Below are 12,756 nucleotides of genomic sequence, written 5' to 3'. Positions count from 1 at the left end.
GTACCCAGTACCATATAAAGTTTGGCAACTGCATATTAAAAGACTAGAGTTTAGAGACAGAAACCTGCTTAATGCCTTATAAATGACAACTAAGCTACTTGGCACTAGTTAATTCCTACCTCTGACCACAATTGTATGCATAGATTGTGGTCCTCTTTACTTGCTATCATTAAATCAGTTTCCATGGAAATAATCTGGATTCAATAAATTACAATTAATATATTGTAAAACTAGATAATATTTATATTGTAACTTTCTTACTCATGTTCTAAATTCTATAGTTCTTATCTACAGATTCACTCAGGTTTTGAGGTGGTGCTTGCTGCTGCTCTCTGTGCTATGGAAATGAGATGCAGAATCCTGAGTACCCTGGATAATCTTGGAGTATCTACAGAAATTACGTCATCCATACAGATACATTGCAGTAGGTCCAATACTTAGGCATGCTTTTGATAACTGCCCGCCTACCCAACCCTGGCTAATCATGGAGATATTTACTGCAGTGAACAACACAGATATTGCTGACTGGATCTGTTTTACCTTATGCAGATATTCAGTATGGCTTTCTGGATTCACTGCCAGTTTCTGGAAGCATGATGCCACAAAAAGCAATGTGCACAATCAACTTCAATCAATGCGCATGATCTGAGAAACTACCATTTCCCTTCAGGACAGTATATTACTCTTACAGCCTTCTGAGTTAATATTTAAAGACCACAGCTGACACACTCAAACACACACAGAGCACTCTCATTTCCTTTAGTGAGGTCACTTAACTATGTTTTCTTGTTTATGTAACTTGTAATTGATGTATTCACTAAGTTTACTCTGAAAATTGAGCCTTTAACCAATCCAAGGCAGTACTTTCTACAAGCTCCGAATTCCAGGTTGACAGCTCATCAAAACATGCCCATGCCCAGTTTTCTGCTTGGATGTCATCATTCTGTGACCATGAAAGCATAAAACTGGATACTGTTCCAGCAGGTCAGTGTCACTACAACTTGCCTAAACAAAAATAAAATAGCTTTTCATGCTTATTGATCCTGATTTTTTTGCCATTTTTATGCTTCATTGACTATAAGCTCAGTAAGGATGTATTTTGTAAAAGGAGCTGAAGTTTTCCTTCTCAGTAGATTAGACATTTCACATTTTTAGCTGTTCCCATAAACATTTTCATTTTTCCCCAAATGCAGTCCTTTCCAGTGACTTAAAAAAATGGTTGATCTTTAAGTAATACATATGATATTAGTTTTTCCGTTTTAAAATAATCACATTATTGCAGACATTTTAATAGCTGTAGAGGTTGCTATGTATTAACATGATTCATGGTCCTTGACAGCAGTGTCTCTGAAAATCCCACAGGAATGCAAAATACAAAACTCCACACACGTTCAAATTTTACTGCCTGCAGCTAAAAGGGGGGGGGGGAAACTTAAAACTGTTGAAACCCTTCAACTTTAAAAGCATTAATAGATGGTCCCAGGGGATTAAATCTAAATCTTAATGTGTAAAAATCAAGTTAATAACCACAGAGATTAATATGGTTGCATTTGATTATTGTGATAATGCAAACAATTAGTACTGCTAAAGTGAGATATATTAGCCTCCTACTTGCCCCACACACATCTGCAGAGCATTGGAAACAAATTGGAAAAACATTTTACTCTGAAAGGGGTTTTTGCCTTTGTGTTACTTTCTCTGTAGCTGACTCATTTTTGTAATTACAATTTTCAATGTTTATTTATTAAGTTTTTCTTATATAAGATGCAATCAGCTGCCGTAATCAGGTATCATCAATTCAATATTGTCAACAAATTATTTATACATTGCTCACCAATACTAGCAAATAGATAAATCTTCATGATAGATGATAGGATTTTTTTTTAAAGATAGGAAAACCATGCAAATGTATCAACCTGACAAAAATATGGGCTTTCTCATACTCCCGTTTAATTTAATGGGTTTCATTCAGACTTAATTGGGAACAGATTCAGGCATCTAATCCCATCTATATTATAGGTAAAGGTGGAAGTGCCACCCATACTTAAAGCTTGACACTTCTCATTATCAAATTCTGTTTCTAGTTGCTTACGTATGTGCCAAATTTTAAAAGCTGTGGCTCAGAATTCCCATACCAAGTATTTGCCTCAGCTTTTTGTTTTGGGGGGTTTATTTTATTTATTTTAGCAAAAATAATTCAGTAATTTCCAAGAAAGAGAATAAGGGAAAATATTTTATTTTACCCATGTTAAAAATATTTTAGCAGCCATTTAATTGAGAAGTGCCCACACCTCCATATGTGGAACAAGGGCATATAATTTGGAAGAGGAAGGGAGCCATCCCAGTCTCGCGATTATGATTTTCTGGTTATTATAAAAAAGCAAGTCAAGTTTGGCCAAGTTATAAGCCTTTGAAAAAATCTCCATTAACTCCAGTTGATACTAGCTAAGAGTGTGGCAGGTAAATTCTCCAAAGGTTCTGTCTGTGCTGCGTGTGCTCTAGCCCCAGGGATGCGGTGTTAGACAGGACTTACAGTTGCTATTCCCAGGTTTTGATTTTCCTATGGTCCCAGATACATAAACTGAGAAGACAGCAAGGTGCTGGCAGAAGGTTGGGACCGGATGTAGCTGCTGGGAATGAGGAATATGAGGAGACTGGGACTGGGAACACAGCAATATCTAGAGGCTGAGTTTATCATGTGGTTGGACAATAAGACTTTGATTAGCATGAGGAATTCAGGGATTGGAGATTGGACTGGAAGGTGGGATGGGCAAAGGATTGGCATTTGGATGGTGAGGCCTAAGAATGAGATTTGAATTGGCAAGGATAAGAGACTGGGACCAGCCCAAATGGGACTGGGATTCAGTGACAGGGGAAGGCTGGGACAAGGAACCAAGGAGGGCTATGTGCCCTTTCCTTCCTAGTTGGAGGCTGCTGACTGGTGCCCAAGCCACCCCCACTTTTCTGTGCTACTGCTTGTATCCTATTTTTTCCCTTAGGAGCCCTGTCTCATTCAATACAAAGAATTAACTTCTTTTGAAAATGAGTTGGGGGCATCTAGTAGACCCCTGTTGTATTTGTTTCAGGAATTGGGACAGAAAGTCAGTGAATGAGGCAGTAGACTGCTTGCTGGAAGATGAGACAGTTTTCAGGTGAGCCAGGTAAATGCTGCCCTGATTTTATCTCTGCCTCTGTCTCTGTGCCGTGTAAGGTAGTTAAACCACCTTTGTTGCAAACTGTCACTAATTATATCACCTTCCTTTTGTGAGTGTCTGAGTTGAGCCTCCCGTATTCTGATTTACAGGAGTGTTGAGAACTCACAGTTGCAACAGAATTCAATGGGAACTGCACTTTGAACACAGAAGGTGCCATGTAATGCTAAATACTTTAAAACATCAGGTGGAAAGAGACCAAAATTAGAGCATATATTTTACCTTAGTTAATCTCTCTTTGCTGAAGTTCCTCTCTGTAAAATGGAAATAATGCTATCCTCTCTTTTCACATTGGTGGCATGAAAATATTCAAATATGGTCGTGAAGAGTGCCAGAGGAAAACAGAAGATAAAATTAAGAATGACGTCTTCAGAGCAGAGTTTGTACTGTGGGGCCACATGCTGAACAATAAGGATTATAATAATATTGAATAGTAGCTCATTTGGTAAAGGCAATTGTCTAATTAAAGACAATACATAAGGAGTCAGAACTAAGGTTGAACAGGCAACTTCAAATAGGGCATTTCTTAATTTTGGAGGGTCCACTTTGCACCTTTTAGAATATTGCTTATGTATAATAAGTTGACGTTAGTTGATATAGTAAGCCAATGATGTTACTGAGGTTTAATATTTAGATAGATTATCATCATATTTTCTAACAGAAAGACAAGTAGGCTGGATTTATCCAAATCCCCCCAGAACATACCTTCGGAGTGTGGGGAGCCCCAAATTTCCAGACATCCTACAAAGGACTTGCTGTGTGATGCGAAATTCACGCAGGAATGCGGGTGGAGTTGGGAGAGCCAGGGAGGAAACGAGAGTGGGTCAGACACAGAACAGGGGACAATGTATTCCCCTACAAGCACCACAGAAGTTATTACAAATGTTGATTCAGCCTTTGGCTTTTCTATGAAACCTTCCCCTAGGGAACAATGGAGCTGACCTGCCTAGGAGCCAGGGGGAAAGGTCATGGCACTCCATGGATCTGCCAGGTTTGGGGGCAGATCCCACGGCCTTTAAAGCCATGAGTCAAACCCAGGTCTCCTGTCCCTTGCACTGCTGGCAGGGAAGCTCAGCAAGGGAATTCTCACATCAGTTTCCTCATAATGATTCACCTTTCACATTTTTTCACATAGAGAGGGACAAATCAGTACAAAAATGAATCTCAGTGGGTTTGTGGTCTTGTGTTTTCCTGTGTCTATGTGTATGCATTGCATGTACCTGTTGAATTGGTGGATTTGACAGTTGATACTTTGAGTGGAAGTGGTCGCCCATTTTAGATGTAGCTAGTAACATCTGAAAATTCAGTATCTGAGCAGAAGAATAGAGAAATCTTTCTTAATCTCAGTGAAACTAAGATTTTGAATTTGGAAAGCTTTTCTGAGGGACAGAGGTAGTGGGGTGGGAAAAAGAAATAAGGCATCTGCAGGCTCCCTTTACAAAGTGTTTAAGAGGGCCTTATTGTCTTGCAAAAGGAGAACTTCAGAGTTGAATCTAATGACAGTAATTCAGAGGACCTAAAAGAAAAGAACAGGTGTAGAAATGAATCAAAAAAAAAGGGTTTTGCCAATATTTTCCTGAAAGAAAGTGGAGAGGTATACTAAAGAAGGGTGTTGACAGAAAAAAAAATCTCTCGATAGAAGAGCTAGGCAGGCAGGCGTATAAACTTGTGAAGCTTTAGCGTTTCAGAAGACCTTTGGACACAGAAAATTGTGCACTAAAGATTTCTTTAACTATGCAACTTTTTGGTTGGTTTATTTTGTATGATATTTCAGTGGGGAAAAGAGAGAGAAAAGATGGGTGACTGGCAAAAGGAAATGTTAGTGACTTACTGGGGTCCACCTTTCAGATAAATTCTGCACAATACCACAGTAAATATCACAATTTAGTTCTCAGGTGAGATCCTTGCTTCAGCACTTCTTGGACACCCCACTTTAGAAGAATGTTTGCATAGAATCAGGGTAGTCTTTAAGCAGCTGCAACCACATTGGAATATTTCTCACTAATTCTTAGCATCATAGAAAGGTATGTTTTGGAAGGAGGAAAATTACTGTCAGAAGCTCCAGCTCCTTGAGCCTGACAGTCTCTTGACAGTTTCTAATATCAGCAGAGTTAGTATGTTTAGTCTAGTTGTAAGCTTTGTGATGTGTTTTTGATTTCTTGCTTCAGAAATACATTTAGGCTAGAAGATAAGTGAGCCATACAATTCTTTTTCTTGCCATACAAATATCAGGAAATTGTTACCTGTGCATCCAATTTACATTTGCTTACATACAGTTGGAAAGTCTTCTTTATTGGCTACTCAGTCACTGCATGAACCTGGGTAACAACATAATTATTTTGGAGGGATGTGAGTTCAGTAGAATTTAGCCTTTGCCCAGGCTTTGGAAAAAGGTGTTCATTTTTCACAAGCTGCATTTTATTTTTCTTTCTCTTAGCTACTATAGTTTGCCTTTATTCTCTGGGGTTCATGTGATTGTTAAGTTGTCTTCTAAAATCTTGTAAGATCTTGCCTGCATTTGAAAAGTACTTTTTAAAAAAGAATGCATAGAACTAGACATAAAAGTTAACCAAAGCACCTTTCACTTCAGGCTTAGCAAATTAGGTGTGATAATTTCATTTTCTTTTCATCTTTCATTTTCATACATGAATAAAATTAATGGCAGTACACATCAGATTTAGAAAACTTGTTGCCCCACCTACAGTCAGCAGTTGTGCAATTTGAGGCTTTTAACAGATGTCCCAATTTTCTCATGTTTTATGCTTTTGCAAAGTATTTTTGAGTTTTCAAAGTTTATTTTCATGCCTCAGTTTGCTTTTTTTATTTTGATGAATAAAGAGGCAAAAATATTTCTGTGACAGATGTGAGGTTACTTCTCTGAATTTAGAGTTCTGAAAAGTAAGCCTCTGATCTTGCAACAGGCAGGTGAGTTTCTTTGCTTGCCTGGAAGTCCAGTGAAATCAATATGCTTCACAGGGGCAAAGATGACCACCTGCATGCCTCTTATCACAAGATGAGGGGCTTCATTGAAAGGCAGTGGGAATTCAAATCTACATTTATTTGGATGGTGGTTGGTGGCACTGGTTCTATTGGGAGCGAGGAAAAAATGTGAAACATTTTCTAAAAGTGCAGGTCCTTATTTGTGATATGGTGTCATATGAATTACTTAAGGATTATTACCCAAGCTTGCTCATGCAAACCCCTATTCTCCTTGAAGTTAATGAGACTGCTTTGGTGAATGAGGTCTAATGATACAAATAAAGGTTGGTTGAATCAGGCTACTGAATATGCATTCCATAGTTCTTATTAATCTAGTCCTTATTTTATTAAAGATTGTATTTTATACTTTGGGCCCAATCTCTCACCTATTCAAGGTCATACTGACCGTCTGACTGGTTTTATTGATGGCAGGATTAGGTCACCAAAGATGAAAACACATGTATATTTTTATGTGAGTTTTTTTAGCAATCAAAAACCCTATTATATTGAAATATTTTGTTGGTTTAAGTCTCTTGCTAATATAATTTAATTGCAAAATCCCATTAAAATCATTATTAGTTTTAAACTTAAGAAAAAGTGGGTTATGGATTAGATGTATCCCTAGAAGCTATATTTCTAGAATTTTTAGAATTCTATCTTTTAAAACAAATGGAATTTAATTATACACTTAAAAAAAGCTGCCCAGAATAAAGCCATTAAGGATATAGTTCACAACTGAACTAAAAGATCATATTGCTTTAAAACAGGGATACTAAAAACAAGCATGCCTGAAGGAGAATTTGTGAACACAATTATGTCTGCCGTATAGTTGCCAGGTCAGTGGGCGGTATGTGATGCACCCATCTTTCTAGGAGCAGTAGGATTTCCTGCTGTTTTTTTTCAGTAGTGACCTAGAAGGAGGTTAATGATTCCAAAGAATGACTTTTCCCTTAGGGAAAATTTAATCTTCTGACCTTTTTCTCTATCTGTCCATTCCTTTTAAGTCACAGACCCCCTTCATTTAGCTTATATCAAGCTGTTTTATTTTCTTCAGAAACATGGTTGAAGTGATTGCTTTAGCTTTCATTTAACCCTTGAACTGGATGCATTTCTAAACTAAATCTTTGCACAGAATATGGGATTGCTTGCAAGCACGTCTTTCAAATCTCTATATTTGTCTTAAATGTGATTGTCAACCCTCAAAATCACTTTGACAACTGACTAACTTCAAAAATGCAAGCCTTTAATGTACTCTTGCAATCATCTTGGAGAGTTGCTTTAGAAAAAAATGACAGCATAAAGCAGCTACTGGATTTTTTTTTTTAGTCCTATCAAAAAGGCTGCTCGTACTGGATTCATACAAAAGGAAATTGTGTTTAATGTATGTTCACAATGACCATCATGCCCTTTTCAGATTAACTTTAAATTTGAGATCATGAAAAAATATCAGCCTTGTGCAGTTAAACGGTCTGAGCATTTTGCTTTGTTTGAACTATGTAGGCATTAGTAGATCCGATTTAGTGTCAGAATACAGTAAAATAAAATTATAATTACTTTATTATCCTCAAGGGTGTTGACTCTCGGGTGTGAGGAGTTCTTGAGGGTAAGTGAAAACAGAAACTGCCTTGTGCTGGAAGCTTTCAACTTCCTTTTACTCTGCAGCAGACATTATTTTTATCTGCATTATATTACACGGTATTATTGCTAGCATAAGAATAAATGAATATTCTTTCCTTTTTTTAGAATTGTAATTAATTCTTGGTTATGATATTATGACAAACTAGTGCAGCTCCACAACAGAAACATCCAGAACTAGGAACAAAGGAATTGCCATAATGGAACGGACCAGTGGTCCATCTAGTCTGGTGTCTTTCTGTCTCTGATAGTGGTCAATGCCTGAGGCTTCAGAGGAAGGCATAAACCCCCCAGAACGCACCTAATTGCAGTACTATACCACAGAGGGAAATTTCTTTTCGACCCCAGCTGGTGATCAGCTTATGCCCTGAAGTATGAGGATTGATTGCCCTTATAATTTTTATTCCAGTGAGTCTAGCTGCAGATGTGATACTTAAACAAATGTCTAATACTTTTGTAAGGCTAAGTAAGAACTAAATACTCCTATCTCACCCAGAAAGGGGGCAGGGGGGTAAGGGGGTGGGCATGGGGAAGGAAATACTGCTGAAAAATCCCATGAGGAGAACCTCATGGAGTTTCCACTGCATTCTTCCCTGAGGGGAAAACATTCTGCATTCTTATGGAGATTGCTTAAGGGTTGGGGAGGGGAGGAAGGCAAGAAAGACATCCAACCCCTTGCAGCCATAGGGTAAGCAGGAGAATCAGGATCCAATCTTGGACATTGGCTGCTCTTTCTTCTTTCTGTACCTTAACTCTGGTTTTGAGAGTGGAGTTTAGAAGGCGGATTGAAACTTAATATTACCTACAGCAGCCTACACTTACTTAGATTTATGCCTGAAAACCAAAAGTGCTTAGAGGAAATCATGTTGCATAGGGTAGTTTTTCTTCACTCTTCCTCTTTCAACCTGATACACACGTTCTCTAAACCTGCAGATGCCAAGCCATGAGGTTTGGCTGGAGGAACGTCGGTAGCTTCTGGAACTAGAGAACATAACAAAGACCTAGGCTTCCTCATTTTATTGCCTTTTATTTCTATTTCTATTTCCTATTCTTTACTTCCTCCCTCCCCTTGCCCTCCACCGTGCAATGAAAAGCAACAAATGCCCCAGCGTTGTCTCCCTCTGTTATCCTGCCGCAGTAAATTCCACAGGTTAACTACACTTTTGCAATGAAAAGACGTTTCCTTAGATCCATTTATGTGTGTTTTCTGGTTGTTTTTACATAATGGAATGGGGAAGGTAGAAACACCCAGGTAGCTTTTTCTATAACATGGTATACATCTCTAATATATCTCCTTCTCTTTGTTTTTCTAAATTAACTGTTTTTGTCTTTTACAACTATCCACTCATCAAATCTCACCCTTTTCTTTAATCACATTTATTACATTTCTGTTTCTTTCTGTTTTTACCATGTCTTTTCTAAGATGAAATGACTGAAAGTAAAGAAAGTGAAAAATGAAAATGCACTATTCATAAAATGACATAGTAATATTTTTAATAGTATTTTCTTTTCTTATGCCATGTATCCAATGTCTCCTAACATTTAATTTGCTTTAAAACATTTTTAAACCTCTACAGCATGTTGAAAAGAATTTTTCAGTGAGTTGTCCAAAATGATACTTAGCTTTCCCTTGAGTTATTTAGTAATCTATCAGTTTGCAAAGTTTCTACAAAACATGTGCTACTTTGGTGCTTGTCTGCTTTCATCTGCCATTGGCTGTTCTGGAGTGTCTCACAATTTTGCCTAATATAATTATCTTAATATAACCAAATATAATATATTTATCTTAATATAACCAAAGGCCAAATATTCCCATGAACTATTTCCATGTAAAACAATAAAATTACTGTGCATATATGAAAGAACAGACTTGGACCATTGTGTTGGGAACAAACTTTGCCACCTTCCTTTAAAAACTTTTCAAGGTTGTTATAAATAACAAAGTCATTTTGTTGGACAAAGTCATTTTTAATGCTGATTTTGATCACTGGGGCACTTTGTAGTTAACCACTTTTTCTGTTATGAATTGGCCATTTATTCCAATGCATTACAGATAGACAGGATGTCATCTATGGTCTGAGTCTGGCACTGGAACCCATAAAATGATGAAATTAAACTCTGGTCCTGACATGGACTCTTTTGCGACTCCTTTTCAGTTAGACTTTCCTCTAAGACTTTCCTACCTTATAAGGGAAGTTATGGAAATTAGTTAATATTTACATAGCTTTAAAAATGAAAAGTTCTAAGTATTGTTACTATTTAATTTCTATTTCCTGTATTTTACCCAATTTTTAATTCATAACAGGGCTGTAACTGTCATTCTGAAGTTACCGTATTTTTTTTCCCTAGTGGCCTCCTATGAGGGACTTAATCACAGGTTCTGGAAAGACTAAATCAATCATATCCTTCAATTCTTCTTATCCATGATTTCATTAATTCTTTCAAATAATTCTAACAGAGAAGAATTATTCATTTTAACAGGAACTTTGCAGGATTTCCCTGTTTTCTCTATAGTTTATAATTCTATTTTTAGTGATCCTCTCAATATTTTCTCAGTACTAAAATAAGACTTACTAGTCTGTAATTCCCAAGATCATCATTAGCACCTTTTTAAGAGATGGGTACAACCTTGGCCACTCTCCAGTCCTCTGGTACAGTAGCTGTTTTTAATGATAAATTACATATTTTTGTTAGCAGCTTAGTTACAATGGTCTTCAGTTTCTTTAGAACTCTCCGATGAATACCATCTGGTCCTCCTGATTGATTGCAATTTAATTTCTCGAGTTGTTCCATCACCTTTTTGATATTCCTATTTCTGACAATGCTTCACTTTCAACACCTAAAAAGAAGGTATTTCATCCTTTTTGGTAAACAACAGATATCACTTAAGTTTTTCCTTTTTGCTTCTTTAATATAGATAAACAGGAAGGGGAAAAAAAAAAATAAAGCAAGCAGCCTTTCCCTGCTCTGTTTGTCAAGGGCTTAACATTTTATTTAAAAAATAGTAAAGATGAACCTGAGATTCCTAAGTCAGACAATATAATAGTGCCAGACACCTAAAATTTCTACTTCCATTTATATTTTCTATTAATTGTGGCTTATGTTTTTCAGCATAAAATCAATAGTGGAATGTAGTGGAAAAACTGTCAAGGGGAGTATGTGTAATATTTTTTATTTTTAGTGTTGAATTGTTTGCTATAGCCGTGTAGAATTTATATTATCTATAGCAACAGAAGTTAGAGAAAAATAACTCAAAAGACAAGCTTCTGCAATGGAATGTCTCACTGACAAACAAGCAAGCAAAGAAAAACAAAACTATTACCATACTGAGATGAAAATGGGACAAGGAACAAAAGTATCATCATTAGTGTCAATTGACAGAATACTTCTCAACACTACTTATTCACCCTCCCCCTGCACAAACTGGCAGCCTTCTCACCATTGTTGTCATTTTTCACTGTCTTTTAGTTAGACTAAGCTCTTCAGATAGGGACCTCATCTGTTTTATGTCTGTAAAGTTCCATGTATGCCAGTTGTGGTATTTAAACTGCAACAATTCTGTGTTTGAACACATGCTAGTAAATATGCAAATCAAAGGTAACTATCTATTAGTTTAAAACACCATCAGGAACTGTTCCAGAAAAAGTGACCTTTCAAGCTAAAACCAAATAAGACAACTTTATAGTGTCTTGAGGTCAAGTCTCCTCTTTCACATGACTTCAGGGTCTTTAGGTACATGCTGTCCTGAAGTAAACCACGCAGAATGTTATGATCAAGTAAATTCCAGCCATCCATTGAGATGTAGCAACAAGATTCAAATGAACTTGTCACACAGAGTATCCAGAATCAGGCTCAGAAGCAAAAAGGAAAATTTGTAATGGATAGATGATGAACTTAAAAATAACAGAAAAATAATTCAAACAATGTTTAATTATAGTAAGAACATGTAGTCATTTCTTTTTCAGATAATTTGGATCTTTGTATTGCAACTTTCTCATCACAACTTGAAACCTGTCAAAGGGATTTGTGTCTGACATTTTAAATGAAGGATTTAGTTGGACAGACGGTGAACATCTCTTTTGCCATTAGTTTTTTTGAGGTCACTTTTCATTAAAAATATTTTTGTTTCATCTACTATGACAATATTTTGCCATGCATGTTAGACTCTTTGGGAAATATATGAATACTTTATTCACTGTTAAGGACAGTCCCATCGTAAGATTTCTGTTGGGCTGCATCAGAATTTCTTTCCAGCTACCCAGTATTTCCTGCTTGTATATAATTCTAGACCAAAAAAAGAAAAGAAAAAAAAAAGCAAGTGATTGACATATGATACTATAAAAAGCATGCATCAATAATAAATGGAGAGTTTTAATTTGTGTTTCTGTTTCTTTGTTTGTGTTTTATTAATTTCATTTTTGGAATGTTATCCAGATCTTCTAGGGATAATGTCTTTTCCCCTGCTCTGTTTTTTGTTGGTTTGGGGGAGGGGGTGTTTGGGGGGTTGTACATTTACACAAGTTGAATTTAAATTTGATGCAGCTGATTTTTAAAAATTTTTAAACTGAGATTAAATACTAGGGCAGAGAAGGACATTTTCAAATTCGGGGGAGGGGTAATACATTTAAGAAAATTGTCCCCTTTATCATTGTTCTGATACAGTCTCCTAGTAAGAGAGAGTGTATGTACAAAACAATTCCTATTTACCTGAGACATGCCTGTGGCTTTGCTTGCAGTTTCAGGAAAACAAATCCAGGATTATGTTAGAAGCTAAGGTATGTCCTCTTAGATGTTTGTATACCTATATAAATGAGAAGCAAAATCATAGAAACTAACTGGCTCTCTGGGTTAAAGTACCAGCCTATAGAAGCCTCAGGTCATCATAAATGAAACTGTTGTGCTAGTCTAAATATGGTCCCTAGTGGACACT

This window comes from Crocodylus porosus, unplaced genomic scaffold, assembly GCF_001723895.1.
Source record: "Crocodylus porosus isolate Cpor-Errol unplaced genomic scaffold, CroPor_comp1, whole genome shotgun sequence".
NCBI lineage: Eukaryota > Metazoa > Chordata > Crocodylia > Crocodylidae > Crocodylus > Crocodylus porosus.
The sequence above is the reverse complement of the archived record's forward strand: the minus strand, read 5'-3'. Positions refer to the sequence as shown.